Source organism: Rattus norvegicus, chromosome 4 (assembly GCF_036323735.1).
Source record: "Rattus norvegicus strain BN/NHsdMcwi chromosome 4, GRCr8, whole genome shotgun sequence".
Lineage (NCBI taxonomy): Eukaryota > Metazoa > Chordata > Mammalia > Rodentia > Muridae > Rattus > Rattus norvegicus.
The window spans coordinates 28300490-28318929 of NC_086022.1; positions in this window are offsets into that span (position 1 = coordinate 28300490).

An 18440-nucleotide genomic window follows, 5' to 3' on the forward strand; every position below is an offset into this window, starting at 1 on the left:
TAAGAGTGTAATAGATCCTGTGGAATTGGAAATACAAAATGACTGCTAGTTAGCACTTGAGTACTGTACACTGAACCTGAGTCCTCTGCCAGGGCAACAAGTGTTAAGTGTTGAGCCAACTCTTTTGTTACTGCGCCATTTGAATTCAGTCAAAAATGTTATCCCCTTTCCCCCACCCACCCACCCCTTCGCACCTCCCTGCCCTGACATTCCCCATAGGGTATGTGGTTGGGTGGGGGAAAGGGGGATAACATTTGAAATGTAAATAAAAAATAAAATAAGAAAATGACAATCATAACAATTACATCAAATATTTCTTATTTTTCATGAATTAAACAAGTGAGAATATATGTGTATATATATACATGTCATAGATATTAATGTATTGATTAATTGATAAGTAGCTATAACTGTAGTTACGGACCTTGTTCTATTTTATAAATATGAATACATACACAATTAACTACCTGTTTTCTTCTAAATTTAGGTTTTGCTTAGAAACTATGGTAATAAGTAAACCATATATATATATATATATATATATATGTATCATGGATTTAATATATATATATACATATATATATGTTTGTTACATGTTTGCTATTTACAGCTTGTCAAATATCATTATGTATGTTTGTTTTTACATTCTTATGACAATTTTGAAAATTAAATATTATTAAATTATTCCAGCATTTTTAACAATTAACTTCTTTTCCAATTGCTGTAGGTTTATGCATCAGCCTAGACTTTTAAAATGTTCTAAGGAATTATTATAAATAATGACATTGTTGTTGTCACTTTGATTTTCTTTGATTCTTTTCTCAAAATTCATGAAATGCATTTTTCTCTCTTAATTAATATATTCAGAGATAATGATATATCCAGTTCCTCTTAGCTAGAACCACTAGTTCTCATATTCAAACTATCAGGTTGGTCATTCGTAGTTACCTAGGTAACTAAGTTGAATGGCCTACAAAGATAAAAGATAAAAGTTGTCAAATAATACAGAACTATTATGATCCATGATTTCTACCAAGAGGAAGGAAAAATTACTTTAGCATTTGGTTGACTATCTTATTCAGACCAGAAGGTGCCAGGTCCATAGCAAGGAAAGAATAATGCAACATTAAGTTGGAGTTGTGAAGAAAGATCTCAGATTGTTCTTACCGTCCAATTTTTCTGTTAACCAAAAGCACTATCATAATGCACTATGAAGTTCCATGGCTCCGAAGTCCCATTCAGTTCTCATTCTCACATAAATGTTTCATAATTAAAAAAAAAATTCATTTCAGAGCCCCAAAGCTCACACAGTTTCTTTCAAAAGGACAGATAAGTCTGACCTACAGAGACCAATTTTACTAACTGCCTCAGTGTAAGTTTTTGAAAGAGGGCAATATCATGGATTTCAGTAACAACAGTTACTCTGCTGTTGACATGCTTGATGACCTGGTACCAGCAAGAAGTCTTAACACCAAATTCTTAAGCCTCAGGTTCAGCACTCTGGACAGCAATTGTTCTGGCTGGAAGACCTCTTCTCTGTCTTGGTACCAGAATGGTGATGGATCATTAACTTTAGAATTGTCAGACAGACAATCAAGGGACACTACCAGTTCAAAAGTGCCTGAGATTTGAAATGTCTTTCTTTTAATGTCACTGCTGAAACTTTTAGAAATATATGTTCTAAATATCTATATTAAAGACATTAACAGCAACAACAATCTCAAGTCAATTCATTACTAAAATGTCTACCTACTGGAAAAAACAGGAAATCAACTAAAATGGAAAAAAATCATTCACGTGCATAAATTTTCAGTGGTCCAAAATTCACCCGAAGACATACATACTTTTGACCTTCATTAACCAGACCAGGTGCAATTATGATCTCAAGTTCAGTGCTTAAACTAGAAAAGGGCAATTGACCACAGAACCTGTCATTGGGGAAAGGAAAAATAGGAATCATTAAAGCTAGAAAACTAATGAAGATAGAGGAAATAAAAGCAAAGGCCGGTTCTTGTGAGTTATAGGCACAAGGCTTGAGTTATCACATTGTGGATCCAGACTGGTTATATATTTCCAGTGCATCTCTGGGACAGGACCCTCTGATACCCAGAAGTTTTTAGGCGTTTTGAATTCTATAAATATAAAAAATAAATGATTACAACATCTTAGAAATCACGGTGTATTTTAGATTATTTTCCTAATTTTAAGTTTCTTTTCCAAGAATAGCTGTTTCTTAAACTAATACTGATATAAAATTTGTCTTTTCCTTTGCAAAATTGAGAAAGACAGTGAAAGGGTGATTGTTTTTTCTCTGAGAAGGTAGTGGCAACATAGAGAAAAAAGCTTCTCCTGCGGCACAGGAAAGATATCTGAAAGTCAACTACTCTCAGACAAGATAGTGATGTGCAAGGTTTACAGAGCACTTTGAACCGATTTTTTGGCTATATTCTGAGATGTTATCATCAGCAAAGATACACGCAGACATCATAACTGTGTGACCTCCAAAGCTAATGACTTTAAAAATCAACTAAAAACAGCTGGTTGTTTTTGCAAGTCTTCTGTCTACAACTCTAGCATCTTAGAAAGGTAATGGCAGTCAGCGTTTACAAAGCATCCTCCTATCAAATGCATTCATTAATTTATTTAATAATCAATATTTATTGAGTATCTGTTACAGCTAGTGCTTCAGCTATTGGCTATTGAATAATAAAGAAAAATCAATTTTCAGAAGTTTTGTAATAGAAAAATTGTAGTCAAAATTTTCAGAAAGCTACTACGTGTAATACTTAAGAGACTAATATTATATCTTGTCTTTTTATATACATACTTACATAAGAAAGAATATTTCAGACTCATATCATAAACTCATAAATTACAATTTGGTGTGTATCAAGAATAACAGTTCAAATTATTCTTTTAAACATTTGTTGCTAACATAGTTTGAAATAACGTTGTTGACTATTTTCAAATTCCAGGGGGAAAAAAAAAACAAAGTATTAGCAAAAACTACTAAAACCTTTTCTTCGTACTAATTTGGAAATGAAACTTTACTTTAAAGCATTTAGTGGTTCCACAATAAAAATTGGCACTAAGAAAAACTTTTTTAACTATCTAGTAATCCAAAAGTCTTATATTCATTGTATACCAGTCACATCCAGACTTGTTCCTACATATAACAAATTTGTGTCCTACAAGAAACAAATCCTGAAACATTATCAGGAAATATGCTGGTTGCATATTTCTGGAGAAAATTTCTACAAATAATTCTCTCTAGGGATGGTGACCATTCTTACATGAAGAAAGTTGCTTAATAGAACAATGCATGATTTGAGATATTTATAATTTTTGTGCAGCTTGTTCTCATTAGTTTTTTAGGTCATTTCTCTGTTTAAGCAATTATCCCAGCTTTCCAGTTTTTAAGCAAGCATTCACATCATTGTCAATGCAGTAATGAGTCAGGATCAATTAAGCACAGGACCCACAGTGGAACAAGGCACAAAATTTTTCTTCTCTCAATCTATTCGAATTTAGAAGAAGGGGACCTGATTAACTATGTGATCTGACATGCAAGGTCAGCAGACTGGAAGATATTGACTGCCACTCTTTTTGACATATCTAATCAGTCAACTTGATTGGTCATGGTGTTGGATTTCAACACTAAGAAAATGATGTTTGTTACCTTTCTACTTACACTTGACATGAAGGCAAGATACATCTTGATTTGAAATTTTAAAGAAATAGTGAGTTCCAGATTTCATGCATTATTCAAGACTTATCCATGACACCCATAGATCAGCAGAATTAGTGTTTTTCAGTGAAAGACTGGGCAGCTCTGCATGCCTTTTAACAATTGAATTAGATGTAAGAACTCTAATGCATTGCAGACTGTATACTAACACACAACATTACTTTTCAACCTCTATTTATATCTAAAGTAATGTTAATTATTTCAAAATACATGTCAGAAAAAATTGTCTGGAGATTGGACTTCCTAACATGGTAGCTTGAGTAAGAAATGCCTCTCATGGAGTTGGGTATTTTAACACTGGGTTCCCATTTGGTGGTACCGTTATGGGGAGGCATAGGTGGTGCAGCTCTACTAGGGAAAGCATGTCATTAGTGAGGTAGGCTTTGAGACTAAAAGCCTGTCAACATTTCCATTTCCCTCTCTCTACTTCATATTCATGGTAAAAGATGTGAGTTCTTGGCTTCCTGCTCCTGTTCCCATGCCTGATGCTTGCTGCCATGGTTCCCTTCTATGATAAATTCTTAGGCCTCTGAAACTGAAACCCAATAAACTCTTTTGTATATAAGTTGCCTTACTCGTGGAGTTTTATCACACATACATAAAAATAATTAATATACCCATATAATCACAAAGGTAATTTTCATTTCAGGCATTGGAATGCACATTATTAGAATAGCTGTGTCTTCACTACTTTTATATTGCTCTGCAGAGACACCATGGCCAACACAACTTATATAAAATATATTTTTGGAAGGGGCTCATGGTCCCAGAAAGGTAGAGAACATGATCATCATGGTAGGGAATGTGGCATCTGGCATGCAGGCATGGTGTTTGAGCAGTGACTAAGAGCTTACATCCTGATCTACAAGTTGAAGCCAGACAGAAATTCAACTGGAAATGGAATGTGTTGATAGACAATCCCTACCTCCAGTGCACACTTCCTCCAACAAGGTTACACCTCCAAATCCTTTCCAAATTGATTCACTACTTGGGAACCAAGTGTTCAAATGTATTAGCCTATTGGAGTTGGTGGGGGGCATTCCACCTCAAACTAACACAAGTAGCACATCTGTATTAGGCCCAAGAAACCCATCTTCACAGAAAAAGTGTTGCAGATCAATTGAGGAATAAAAACCATATGATCCTTTAAGGTATTATATGTATGCAATATCCAAAATTAGAAATGGCTCACATTTTGAAGCTGTGCATGTACTATGGGTTATCTATTATGTGTGAGTAGCATGAATTTACTATTTTTATGGTTCATATATGCATATCTTACATATTGGCCACTGTCATGTCCCACATACCTACCTCTCCTGTTGATGTTTCCTACTATCAGCAAATTTCTCACACATTCATGTCAACTTGCTGTATGTTGTGATGTACCAAGATTAACCAGGGCCATCTGTGTGGCTAGCTTTGGAACTATCCACTGGAGTGTGGCAGTCTTAGCAGAGATACAGACAGAACAAAAGACAGTTACTACACACACACACACACACACACACACACACACACACACACACACCTCTCAAATTGTACATAGCCAGTAGTAAGGTAAAGAATAGGGCTCTGTGATACCCTTCCCTATCCTGGATGATTGTTGACAGGACTATACTTGTATGAGGTCAGTGCAGATCACAAAATTTAGTGTGGCTCAAGTACATTTCATTTATTTTTTAAAGTGTGTGTGTTGTGCATCTATGTGTATGAGTGTCAATATGTGTTAGTATGTGTATGTAGAAGTGTATGTGCACTCATATATAAGGTTGTATCTGCCTATGTAGCATCACACTGGCCAGAAGAGGTCCTTTAACACTTTCTGTCTATTCACATGAAGCAAGTTCTTTTCAAATTTAAGAGTTCTATTTGCTCTGCTAGGACGTCTTCCCTTCTTTTGGAGCTGAGATTATAGGTATGTGTGTAATGATAAGCTCGTTATGTGAGTGCTGGTAACAAAGTCAATTTTTCTCAATTACACAGGAAACTCACTTAACTGTCAAGCCATTTTTCCAACCCTATAGAAGAGATTTTTTTTCTTTTGAGAAGTTTCTCTGAAATGTCTAGATTTTTACTAAGAGTAGGTAATTTTGTAATTTTATTTCATTGTAAATAAAACTGCTGTCTCCTGACTCTCCCCTCTTCCCACCTCTGGCACTTTTTTTTACAAGATTATAGCCTTATTCCTAATTTTCATCAACCTCTTAGAAATATAATCTACAAATCTATTATATCCAAGAAAATCCATCTTTCTTTTGCTTGAAATATCTGTTTAAATGTTTCCATTTTGTACTTACACTTGAGAAAAATTCTCATATATTCCCCACTAGGCAGTGCATGGGCTTTTGGAATTGGTGGTTGTATTGAGAAAATTGGAAGGATGAATATCAGTTTTTAAGTGTGCTTTCTACTCTCAGACACCACTTGTAACAAAAGGTGGGCTTCATTATCTATTTGTGCAGGCTGCCCATTTACATCTAAGCAGGAGTCCATGTGATTATACTTCTGGTTTTAAAAATTCCAATTGCTGGAGAAAAAAACTTTCCTTTGCTTTGTAAGTGATTGCCAAAGTACATATCCATTGTTTTCGTGTCTCCAAAAGTGTTATCAAGACATTTCTCCATGGCTTCAATGCAACAGCTGGAGATTGAAATCCTACAACTAGATTGGTTCTTAAAGTAATTCTGAAGGGCTCTAAGAACAGACCATGTGATCCTGGACTCTCAGCTTCATAGTTGTCTGTAGAGGAGGAAATTCTTCATTACCACCACGATACAGAAGATGAGCTACTTAAATGTGTGAAACGACCACAAATTTCTCAAAAACATTTCATTGATCCTGCAGTAACTGGGATCACTAGGAGAGTATTCCACAATCATGTTTTAACAAGGTCATGCTTATAGGGAGAAAAAAAATGCTTCTGGCTAAAATACTATGAATATTTGAATAGTCCTTAAGATTGTGATAGAAATAATAACAATTTAATTTGTCTAGTGCTCCTAATATGCAGTGAGAAAAAGAAGAAAATGTAGATAAGATTAGAGCAGCAAAAATTAAGGTTTGTTGTTTCTTTGTCTGGGGTACACAGAATTTTATAAGAATTATTCTATTTATATTAATAATAATGTCAGAAAATGGATGGTCTGTATCAACTCAAACATGAAGATATTGAGACTAACAGCATCTTTGACTTCATTCAGTTCAAACAGATATTAAGTGGAAAACTGGAATTTGAAACCATGTAAAATGTATTACTTTTACTACATCATTCTGCACCATAAAAAAATGGTTGAGTCTAAAATACAAACTGCTTTTAAACACCAGTCTAACATGTTGTTGACAATTCATATCATAAATTGTCTACCATAGCATTTCAAGAACCTCTGCTTAAATTTTTTTCACACTGTTCCATCTCACTTATGAAACATTGTGGTGTAAGAAAACAAAAATCAAAACCACTTGCCCTTTTACCTACCAGTATAAGAAATTGCTGCGATGTGCTCTGTTCAAAGAATGTAATGTGATGAGGGAGAAGTCAATACGTTTTGTCAAAAACAGTGGTGGGCTAGCTGTTAGCCTTTTGTCAACCACATGTGTATTCGTTTCAATCACTTAATGATGTTATATTATCGACGAGGAAACAGAACTCATGGACTTGAGTTCCTTAAAGGTTTTCTATCTTGGAAATATGCACATTTTTTCTTTCTAAATCTTGTTTTAAATATGTTTAAGCGGGAGAATGAAAGATACGGTGTATGCACATTAATCCATTTATTTATTCATGCATATAATTTAATTACATTTTATTAATTGAAACAAATCAGCTGTGGGGCACTAGTTTAGATATCAAAACATTGTCCACGATATTCATTGCATGAAATTATCAGCCCAAACACTGTAAATTTGTCTGTAGACAATATCATCTAATGTAAAATGCTAGAATACAGAATTGCTTCTTTTTAACTTGCTTTGTAAAATCACCAATTATAAATAAGTATTAAACATTCTGAACAATGATAATTAAGGCTTCTTTGTCTCTTATTCTCTAGAAAACTAACTTGGGTTATCTAAATGTACCCTATTGTCATATGTGTTGTGGCTACCAGTCTTTATATTTTTCATCCTCTGAACATAGATTACTAATGATCATGCATAGAATGACTGCCATAGCTGAAAACAAACAGTAATACTTATTGCTACAGAAACTGTAAAACAGTAGTTACAGTTGTAAAAGATAATTTTGGTAGGAATATGTTATCTTTGCTTACATGGTTTGTTACAGTGGAACCTATAGGGAGCTGTGACGTGCCCTGCCTCAAAGATGGCACTGGTTTCCGCCTTCCACCCTCCCAACAGTGACCGCTCCTTGTAGTAAAGAAGTCCTTATTTGGCTATGCCTGCCTGCCTGCTAGCTTCTGCATAGTGACAGCCTATCTGCATGACCCACGTGGCTTGCTAGGATTGGCCAGCGCTAGCTATTTAAGTGTGGTGCAGGGGCTCCCCGGGGTCAGAAGATTGTATCAAGGTTCCTGAGTAAAACTGCTTGAAGAAGATCTTCGCTGGTCGTGTCTTCCTTGCTGGTCGAGGGTGGGCACGGCAGGAACCAATGAAAATTAAGGGAAGCTGCAAATACCTGTGAAGAACCCAGTCCAAGTGTAGTCACAACCCTACTCATCTGCATATCTCTGGGAATGGGTACCACCAGAGGATTTTGCTGACTTGAAATAAAGTGGCAAGGATTTTATATTCCAAGTCAGTTCCCTGAGGACAGTCTACCTGCACTGAGATTCTGCATAGAGGAGCCTCCTCTGTGTCCTGGACAGTTGTTCTTATTGCATAATCTTAGACAGGACAACCAGTTGCACATGGCAGCTTGCTAGATCTGGTAGGTTTTCTGATTTCAGTTCAGCTTCCTGAATCAGAAGCTCTGGTGTTAGAGACAAGTTCTTTGGTATTTAATAAACTCTCCATGTTATTCCAATGCATCTTGAAGCAGGACAAACATTGAACTAAGGCAGTTGTTCTGAAAAGGATCAGCCTTTGAGTCCACAGCAGCAAGTAGCTCTGGGTATTTATATACCAGCACTGTGGAGCGAGAAGAGTGGATCAACACAGTACAAATTACAAATGTTAATTCTCAATGGTATTAGGATAATCCCTTTTTTATCTTAACCAAGATTTCTCCTCCTGTAAACTTTAGCTTTTACAGACTCATGCCAATCACACCTTCTACACAGCACAATGACAAACCTTGCTTTGCCTTAATACCTCTCTTAGAGCCACCCCATCACCTCCAGAGGTCCTTCTGAAAGTGACTTTGCAAATATAAATCAACCAATTCAGAACTTATCTGCTTAACTACCCCACTATATTAGACACTCACATTCTTAACTGACATACACAGCAATTACCCCAAATACCACATGTTCCAAAGTGACAACTACAAACAGCTATTGATAGCCACCAAAGCTTACAGAACCTGATTGTTTAAACTATCAAATCTTGCATCTGACTATTTGCCTTATTTCTTTCTTTTCAGTGGAGATACAATAAAGGCTCTCATCTCACATATTCTGTCTCATGACCAATTCCTGGTGTTATATACAAGTCTGTCTGTGGATGGCATACTCCTGTTTTTGAAACTATTAATAATAAATTATGCTTTCAGTGGTAATTTGTTCATTATGCCCTGGATTTATCATACATCAAGTTTCCTATTATATATTTTAAAGCTTCTAATTTCTTTTTATTGCAATCCACTCCAAAAGAACACTTAAGTTTCAGAAGGTATGAGGACAGCTGACTCCAACTTATTTGGAAGTAAATTTTCAACTTGGAATTAGGAAGAGATAAAGTCCAAAGAGCTTTCAACTAAAATTCTATTTACAATAATTTATTCTTCATGAACAAAATAAAAATTTCCAAAAATTGAGCTAGTAGTTAGTTGATATTTTCTGTAAAATACTTGACCTGGAAATAAAATTTAGCTTGCCTTTATACTAGAATTTACATAATGTTTTCCTTGAAACATCATACATGTTTGCAAATACTCTTCTCATGTTCATATGTACAACACAGTTTTTTTGTCATTATAAAGATATAGATTTTATGCTAGTAGAAAATAACAGTAGAGAACTCATTCTTTGCCTTCCTACTGAGAATCTATAAATCAAGGCTGATACTTGGAGTGACATCATAATACACATTAAAATATCAAGTATAGATAAAACTAAATTATACAGGAAAATAATTTTCCTAGTATAACAATACAATGTGCTTTCTTTGGGATTGATTTGCATTGGTTATTTCTATGAATTGTTCAGAGTCGGTGATTGTATTTTATTATGTGTTAATTCTTGTTCATGAATGTATATTTCAATTTTGAGCGTAGCTATTTTATTTACCAAGGACTGAAACTCAAAACTAAGAACACAATCTGAGCTCCACTGACCTTGTCTTTCAGGTATTCTCTGGTGTGCCAACTGTGAAAATTGCAGAAGATACATTCATCTTCATCATGTGCATTTGAAAGCTGTTATTGGATTTTTAAATTAAATAGTTTACAGCTTATTTAGAGTCCAAAATTTTCTGCCAAATTTTCTATCTTATGAGTGATTTATTTGTAGGTCCAAAGCACCAGAAGCTATAAGGCTGGGGCCTGAAAGTTTCCTGAACAGTGTACAGATTAAAAGGTTCTATCTCAGGGTAGGTGCAGTTCACTCTGCACAGATGCTAAAACCTGGTGTCATGCAGCATGGCCTCATGAGTTGTATAATAATTTGTGGTGAAAGTCAGGGGAACACTGGTGTCAATTCCCCTTATGAAATATACTTCGGGAAACATATTTATTCCATTTAGTTGAGGATTATTAATCACTACCAACATAGTTCAAAATTTATAGGTCCATTATATTAGCTTTTATTATGGTATATTCAATAATATTATCTTACACAAAAGAGCTATCTCTCACTGTAGTGATATGAAAGATGTGTATACTCCAAGGAACATTGTTTTGTTTGTAAAACTTACTTGGTGTTAAGATTTTTAAAACAAATAAGAAACATCACCAAATTCACAATGTTTACTATGTGCATACGTGTGTGTGTGTGTGTGTGTGTGTGTGTGTGTGTGTGTGTGTATGCTTTGAGTATCATGCCATGCCCATGGAATCCGAAAGGGAGTGTTTGTTCCTTGGGTTAGAATTAGAGATGGTTGTGAGTCTCAAAAGTGGGAGGTGGGAACCAAACTCTGGGAGAATCACCAAGTGCTCTTAGCCTCTGAGTCAAGTCCCAAGCTCCTGGTAAACTTTAAAACACAGAAATGAAGAGAGAGCTCACCACCGAGACAAGTGGGCACTACTGTGACTGCAGAGCGGAAGAGACCACCAACACTGCCCACCCCTACCCACATTCGTGGCCCAAGAGGAAACTGTATACACCCTCTGGGTTCCATTGGATAAGGGCACAGGAGCAGGAAACCCGCTGCGTCTGAGACACCGCCGGAACCTGAAGGGACCGACCGGATAAACAGTTCTCTGCACCCAAATCCCATGGGAGGGAGAGCTAAACCTTCAGAGAGGCAGACACACCTGGGAAACCAGAAGAGTCTACACTCGGCCCACATCTCTGACTCCAGAGGAAAACACCAAATGCCATCTGGAACCCTGGTGCACGGAAGCTCCCGGAAAGGGCAGCGCAGATCTTCCTGGTTGCTGCTGCCACGGAGAGTTCACAAGCAACACCCCACGAGCAAACTTGAGCCTTGGAACCGCAGGTAAGACAAACCTTCCAGCTCCAAGCCACCTGCCTGGTGAACTAAAGACACAGGCCCACAGGAACAGCTGAAGACCTGTAGATAGGAAAAACTAAACGCCCGAAAGCACAACACTCTGTCCCCATAACTGGCTGAAAGAAAACAGGAAAACAGGTCTACAGCACTCCTGACACACAGGCTTATAGGACAGTCTAGCCACTGTCAGAAATAGCAGAACAAAGTAACACTAGAGATAATCTGATGGTGAGAGGCAAGCACAGGAACCCAAGCAACAGAAATCAAGACTACATGGCATCATCGGAGCCCAATTCTCCCACCAAAGGAAACACAGAATATCCAAACACACCACAAAAGCAAGATCTACTTTCAAAATCATATTTGATCATGATGCTGGAGGACTTCAAGAAAGACGTGAAGAACTCCCTTAGAGAAACACAGGAAAACATAAATAAACAAGTAGAAGCCCACAGAGAGGAATCACAAAAATCCCTGAAAGAATTCCAGGAAAACACAATCAAACAATTGAAGGAATTAAAAATGGAAATAGAAGCAATCAAGAAAGAACACATGGAAACAACCCTGGATATAGAAAACCAAAGGAAGAGACAAGGAGCCTTAGAAACAAGCATTACCAACACAATACAAGAGATAGAAGAGAGAATCTCAGGAGCAGAAGATTCCATAGAAATCATCGACTCAACAGTCAAAGATAATGTGAAGCGAACAAAGCTACTGGTCCAAACCATACAGGAAATCCAGGACACAATGAGAAGATCAAACCTAAGGATAATGGGTATAGAAGAGAGTGAAGACTCCCAACTCAAAGGACCAGTAGATATCTTCAACAAAATCATAGAAGAAAACTTCCCTAACCTAAAAAAAGAGATAACCATAGGCATACAAGAAGCCTACAGAACTCCAAATAGATTGGACCAGAAAAGAAACACCTCCTGACACATAATAGTCAAAACACCAAATGCACAAAATAAAGAAAGAATATTAAAAGCAGTAAGGGAAAACAGTCAAGTATAAAGGCAGACCTATCAGACTCATACCAGACTTTTTGCTAGAGACTATGAAAGCCAGAACATCCTGGACAGATGTCATACAGACCCTAAGAGAACACAAATGCCAGCCCAGGTTACTGTATCCTGCAAAACTCTCAATTAACATAGATGGAGAAACCAAGATATTCCATGACAAAACAAAATTTACACAATATCTTTCTACAAATCCAGCACTAAAAAGGATAATAAATGGTAAAGCCCAACATAAGGAGACAAGCTATACCCTAGAAGAAGCAAGAAACTAATCGTCTTGGCAACAAAACAAAGAGAAGAAAAGCACACAAACATAACCACACATCCAAATATGAATATAACAGGAAGCAATAATCACTATTCCTTAATATCTCTCAACATCAATGGTCTCAATTCCCCAATAAAAAACATAGATTAACAAACTGGATATGCAATGAGGACCCTGCATTCTACTGCCTACAGGAAACACACCTCAGGACAAAGAGAGACAGTACCTCAGAGTGAAAGGCTGGAAAACAAATTTCCAAGCAAATGGTCGGAAGAAGCAAGCTGGAGTACCCATTCTAATAAAAAATAAAACAAACAGATTGGGAAAAGATCTTTACCATCCTACAACAGATAGAGATTTCACCTCAAACCAGTGAGAATGGCTAAGAACAAAAACTCAGGTGACAGCAAATGCTGGCGAGGATGCAGAGAAAGAGGAACACTCCTCCATTGTTGGTGGGGTTGCAGACTGGTACAACCATTCTGGAAATCAGTCTGGAGGTTCCTCAGAAGATTGGACTTTGAACTGCCTGAGGATCCAGCTATACCTCTCTTGGGCATATACCCAAGAGATGCCCCAACATATAAAAAAGACACGTGCGCCACTATGTTCATCGCAGCCTTATTTATAATAGCCAGAAACTAGAAAGAACACAGATGCCCTTCAACAGAGGAATGGATACAGAAAATGTGGTACATCTACACAATGGAATATTACTCAGCTATCAAAAACAATTCCTTTATGAAATTCATAGGCAAATGGTTGGAACTGGAAAATATCATCCTGAGTTTGGCAACCCAACCACAGAAAGACATACATGGTATGCACTCATTGATAAGTGGCTATTAGCCCAAATGCTTGAATTACCCTAGATGCCTAGAACAAATGAAACTCAAGACGGATGATCAAAATGTGAATGCTTCACTCCTTCTTTAAAAGGGGAACAAGAATACCCTTGGCAGGGAAGAGAGAGGCAAAGATTAAAACAGAGACTGAAGGAACACCCATTCGGAGCCTGCCCCACATGTGGCCCATACATATACAGCCACCCAATTAAACAAGATGGATGAAGCAAAGAAGTGCAGGCCGACAGGAGCCGGATGTAGATCGCTCCTGAGAGACACAGCCAGAATACAACAAATAAAGAGACGAATGCCAGCAGCAAACCACTGAACTGAGAATAGGACCCCCGTTGAAGGAATCAGAGAAAGAATTGGAAGAGCTTGAAGGGCCTCGAGACCGCATATGTACAACAGTGCCAAGCAACCAGAGCTTCCAGGGACTAAGCCACTACCTAAAGACTATACATGGACTGACCCTGGACTCTGACCTCATATGTAGCAATGAATATCCTAGTAAGAGCACCAGTGGAAGGGGAAGCCCTGGGTCCTGCTAAGACAGAACCCCCAGTGAACTAGACTGTTGGGGGGAAGGCAGCAATGGGGGGAGGGTTGGGAGGGGAACACCCATAAGGAAGGGGAGAGGGGAGGGGGACGTTTGCCCGGAAACCGGGAAAGGGAATAACACTCGAAATGTATATAAGAAATACTCAAGTTAATAAAAAAAATAAAAAATAAAAAAAATAAAATCAATTTTCAACTAAAAGTCATCAAAAAAGATAACGAAGGACACATCATATTCATCGAAGGAAAAATTGACCAAGATGAACTCTCAATCCTAAATATCTATGCCCCAAATACAAGGGCACCTACATACGTAAAAGAAACCTTACTAAAGCTCAAAACACACATTGCACCTCACACAATAATAGTAGGAGATTTCAACACTCCACTCTCATCAATGGACAGATCATGGAAACAGAAATTACACAGAGACGTAGACAGACTAAGAGAAGTCATGAAACAAATGGACTTAACAGATATTTATAGAACATTCTATCCTAAAGCAAAAAAAAGGATATACATTCTTCTCAGCTCCTCATGGTACTTTCTCCAAAATTGACCATATAATTGGTCAAAAAACGGGCCTCAACAGGTACAGAAAGATAAAAATTATCCCATGCCTGCTATCAGACCACCACGGCCTAAAGCTTGTCTTCAATAACAATAAGGGAAGAATGCTCACATATACGTGGAAGTTGAACAATGCTCTACTCAACAATAACCTGGTCAAGGAAATAAAGAAATAAATTAAAGACTTCTTAGAATTTAATGAAAATGAAGGTACAACATACCCAAACTTATGGGACACAATCAAAGCTGTGCTAAGAGGAAAACTCATAGCTCTGAGGGCCTGCAGAAAGAAACAGGAAAGAGCATATGTCAGCAGCTTGACAGCACACCTAAAAGCTCTAGAAGAAACAGAAGCAAATACACCCAGGAGGAGTAGAAGGGAGGAAATAATCAAACTCAGAGCTGAAATCAACCAAGTAGAAACAAGAAGACCATAGAAAGAATCAACAGAACCAAAAGTTGGTTCTTTGAGAAAATCAACAAGATAGATAAACCCTTAGCCAGACTAACGAGAGGACACAGAGAGTGTGTCTAAATTAACAAAATCAGAAATGAAAAGGGAGACATAACTACAGATTCAGAGGAAATTCAAAAAATCATTAGATCCTACTATAAAAGCCTATATTCAACAAAACTTGAAAATCTGCAGGAAATGGACAATTTCCTAGACAGATACCAGGTACTGAAGTTAAATAAGGAACAGATAAACCAGTTAAACAACCCCATAATTCCTAAGGAAATAGAAGCAGTTATTAAAGGTCTCCCAACCAAAAAGAGCACAGGTCCAGATGGCTTTAGTGAAGAATTCTATTAGACATTCATAGAAGATCTCATACTAATATTATCCAAATTATTCCACAAAATTGAAGCAGATGGAGCACTATCAAATTCCTTCTATGAAGCCACAATTACCCTTATACCTAAACCACACAAAGACCCAACAAAAATAGAGAACTTCAGACCAATTTCCCTTATGAATATCGACGCAAAAATACTCAATAAAATTCTGGCAAACCGAATCCAAGATCACATCAAAACAATCATCCACCATGATCAAGTAGGCTTCATCCCAGGTATGCAGGGATGCTTTAATATACGGAAAACCATCAACGTGATCCATTATATAAACAAACTGAAAGAACAAAACCACATGATCATTTCATTAGATGCTGAGAAAGCATTTGACAAAATTCAACACCCCTTCATGATAAAAGTCCTGGAAAGAAAAGGAATTCAAGACCCATACCTAAACATAGTAAAAGCCATATACAGCAAACCAGTTGCTAACATTAAACTAAATGGAGAGAAACTTGAAGCAATCCCGCTAAAATCAGGGACTAGACCTGGCTGCCCACTCTCTCCCTACTTATTCAATATAGTTCTTGAAGTTCTAGCCAGAGCAATCAGACAACAAAAGGAGGTCAAGGGGATACATATCAGAAAAGAAGTCAAAATATCACTATTTGCAGATGATATGATAGTTTATTTAAGTGATCCCAAAAGTTCCACCAGAGAACTACTAAAGCTGATAAACAACTTCAGCAAAGTGGCTGGGTATGAAATTAACTCAAATAAATCAGTAGCCTTCCTCTACACAAAAGAGAAACAAGCCGAGAAAGAAATTAGGGAAACGACACCCTTCATAATAGACCCAATAATGACTTTATTTGTGTGACTTTAACCAAGCAAGTAAAAGATTTGTACAATAAGAACTTCAAGACTCTGAAGAAGGAAATTGAAGAAGACCTCAGAAGATGGAAAGATCTCCCATGCTCATGGATTGGCAGGATTAATACAGTAAAAATGGCCATTTTACCAAAAGCGATCTACAGATTCAATGCAATCCCCATCAAAACATCAATCCAATTCTTCAAAGAGTTAGACAGAACAATTTGCAAATTCATCTGGAATAACAAAAAACCCAGGATAGCTAAAACTATCCTCAACAGTAAAAGGCATTCAGGGGGAATCACTAACCCTGAAGTCAAGCAGTATTACCGAGCAATAGTGATAAAAACTGCATTGTATTGGTAAAGACACAGACAGATAAACCAATGGAACTGAATTGAAGACCCAGAAGTGAACCCACACACCTATGGACACCTGATTTTTGACAAAGGAGCCAAAACCATTCAATGGAAAAAAGATAGCATTTTCAGCAAATGGTGCTGGTTCAACTGGAGGTCAACATGTAGAAGAATGCAAATCGATCCATGCTTATCACCCTGTAAAAATCTTAAGTCTAAGTGGATCAAGGACCTCCACATCAAACCAGATACACTCAAACTAATAGAAGAAAAACTAGGGCAGCATCTCAAACACATGGGCACTGGAAAAAATTTCCTGAACAAAACACCAATGGCTTATGCTCTAAGATCAAGAATCGACAAATGGGATCTCGTAAAACTGCAAAGCTTATGTAAGGCAAAAGACACTGTGGTTAGGACAAAATTGCAACCAACAGATTGGGAAAAGATCTTTACCAATCCTACAACAGATACAGGGTTTATTTCCAAAATATACAAAGAACTCAAGAAGTTAGACTGCAGGGAGTCAAATAACCTTATTAAATATGGGGTTCAGAACTAAACAAAGAATTCACAGCTGAGGAATACCGAATGGCTGAGAAACACCTAAAGAAATGTTCAACATCTTTAGTCAAAAGGGAAATGCAAGTCAAAACAACCTTGAGATTTCACCTCACACCAGTGAGAATGGCTAAGATCAAAAACTCAGATGACAACAAATGCTGGCCAGAATCTGGAGAAAGAGGAAGACTCCTCCATTGTTAGTGGGATTGCAGGCTGGTAAAACAATTCTGGAAGTCAGTCTGGAGGTTCCTCAGAAAATTGGACATTGAACTACCTGAGGATCCAGCTATACCTCTCTTGGGCATATACCCACAAGATGCCACAACATATAAAAAAGACACGTGCTCCACTATGTTCATAGCAGCCTTATTTATAATAGCCAGAAGCTGGGAAGAACCCAGATGCTCTTCAACAGAGGAATGGATACAGAAATTGTGGTACATCTACACAATGGATATTACTCAGCTATCAAAAACAATGCCTTTATGAAATTCATAGGCAAATGTTTGGAATTGGAAATGAGTGAGGTAACCCAATCACAGAAAAACACACATGATATGCACTCATTGATAAGTGGCTATTAGCCCAAATGCTTGAATTACCCTAGATGCATAGAACACATGAAACTCAAGATGGATGATCAAAATGTGAATGCTTCACTCCTTCTTTGAAAGGGGGAACAAGAATACCCTTGGCAGGGAATAGAGAGGCAAAGATTAAAACAGACACAGAAGGAACACCCATTCAGAGCCTGCCCCACATGTGGCCCATACATAAACAGCCACCCATTTAGACAGGATGGATGAAGCAAAGAAGTGCAGGCCGACAGGAGCCGGATGTAGATCGCTCCTGAGAGACACAGCCAGAATACAGCAAATACAGAGGCGAATGCCAGCAGCAAACCACTGAACTGAGAATAGGACCCCCGTTGAAGGAATCAGAGGAAGAACTGGAAGAGCTTGAAGGAGCTCGAGACCCCATATGAACAACAATGTCAAGCAACTAGACCTTCCAGGGACTAAGCCACTACCTAAAGACTATACA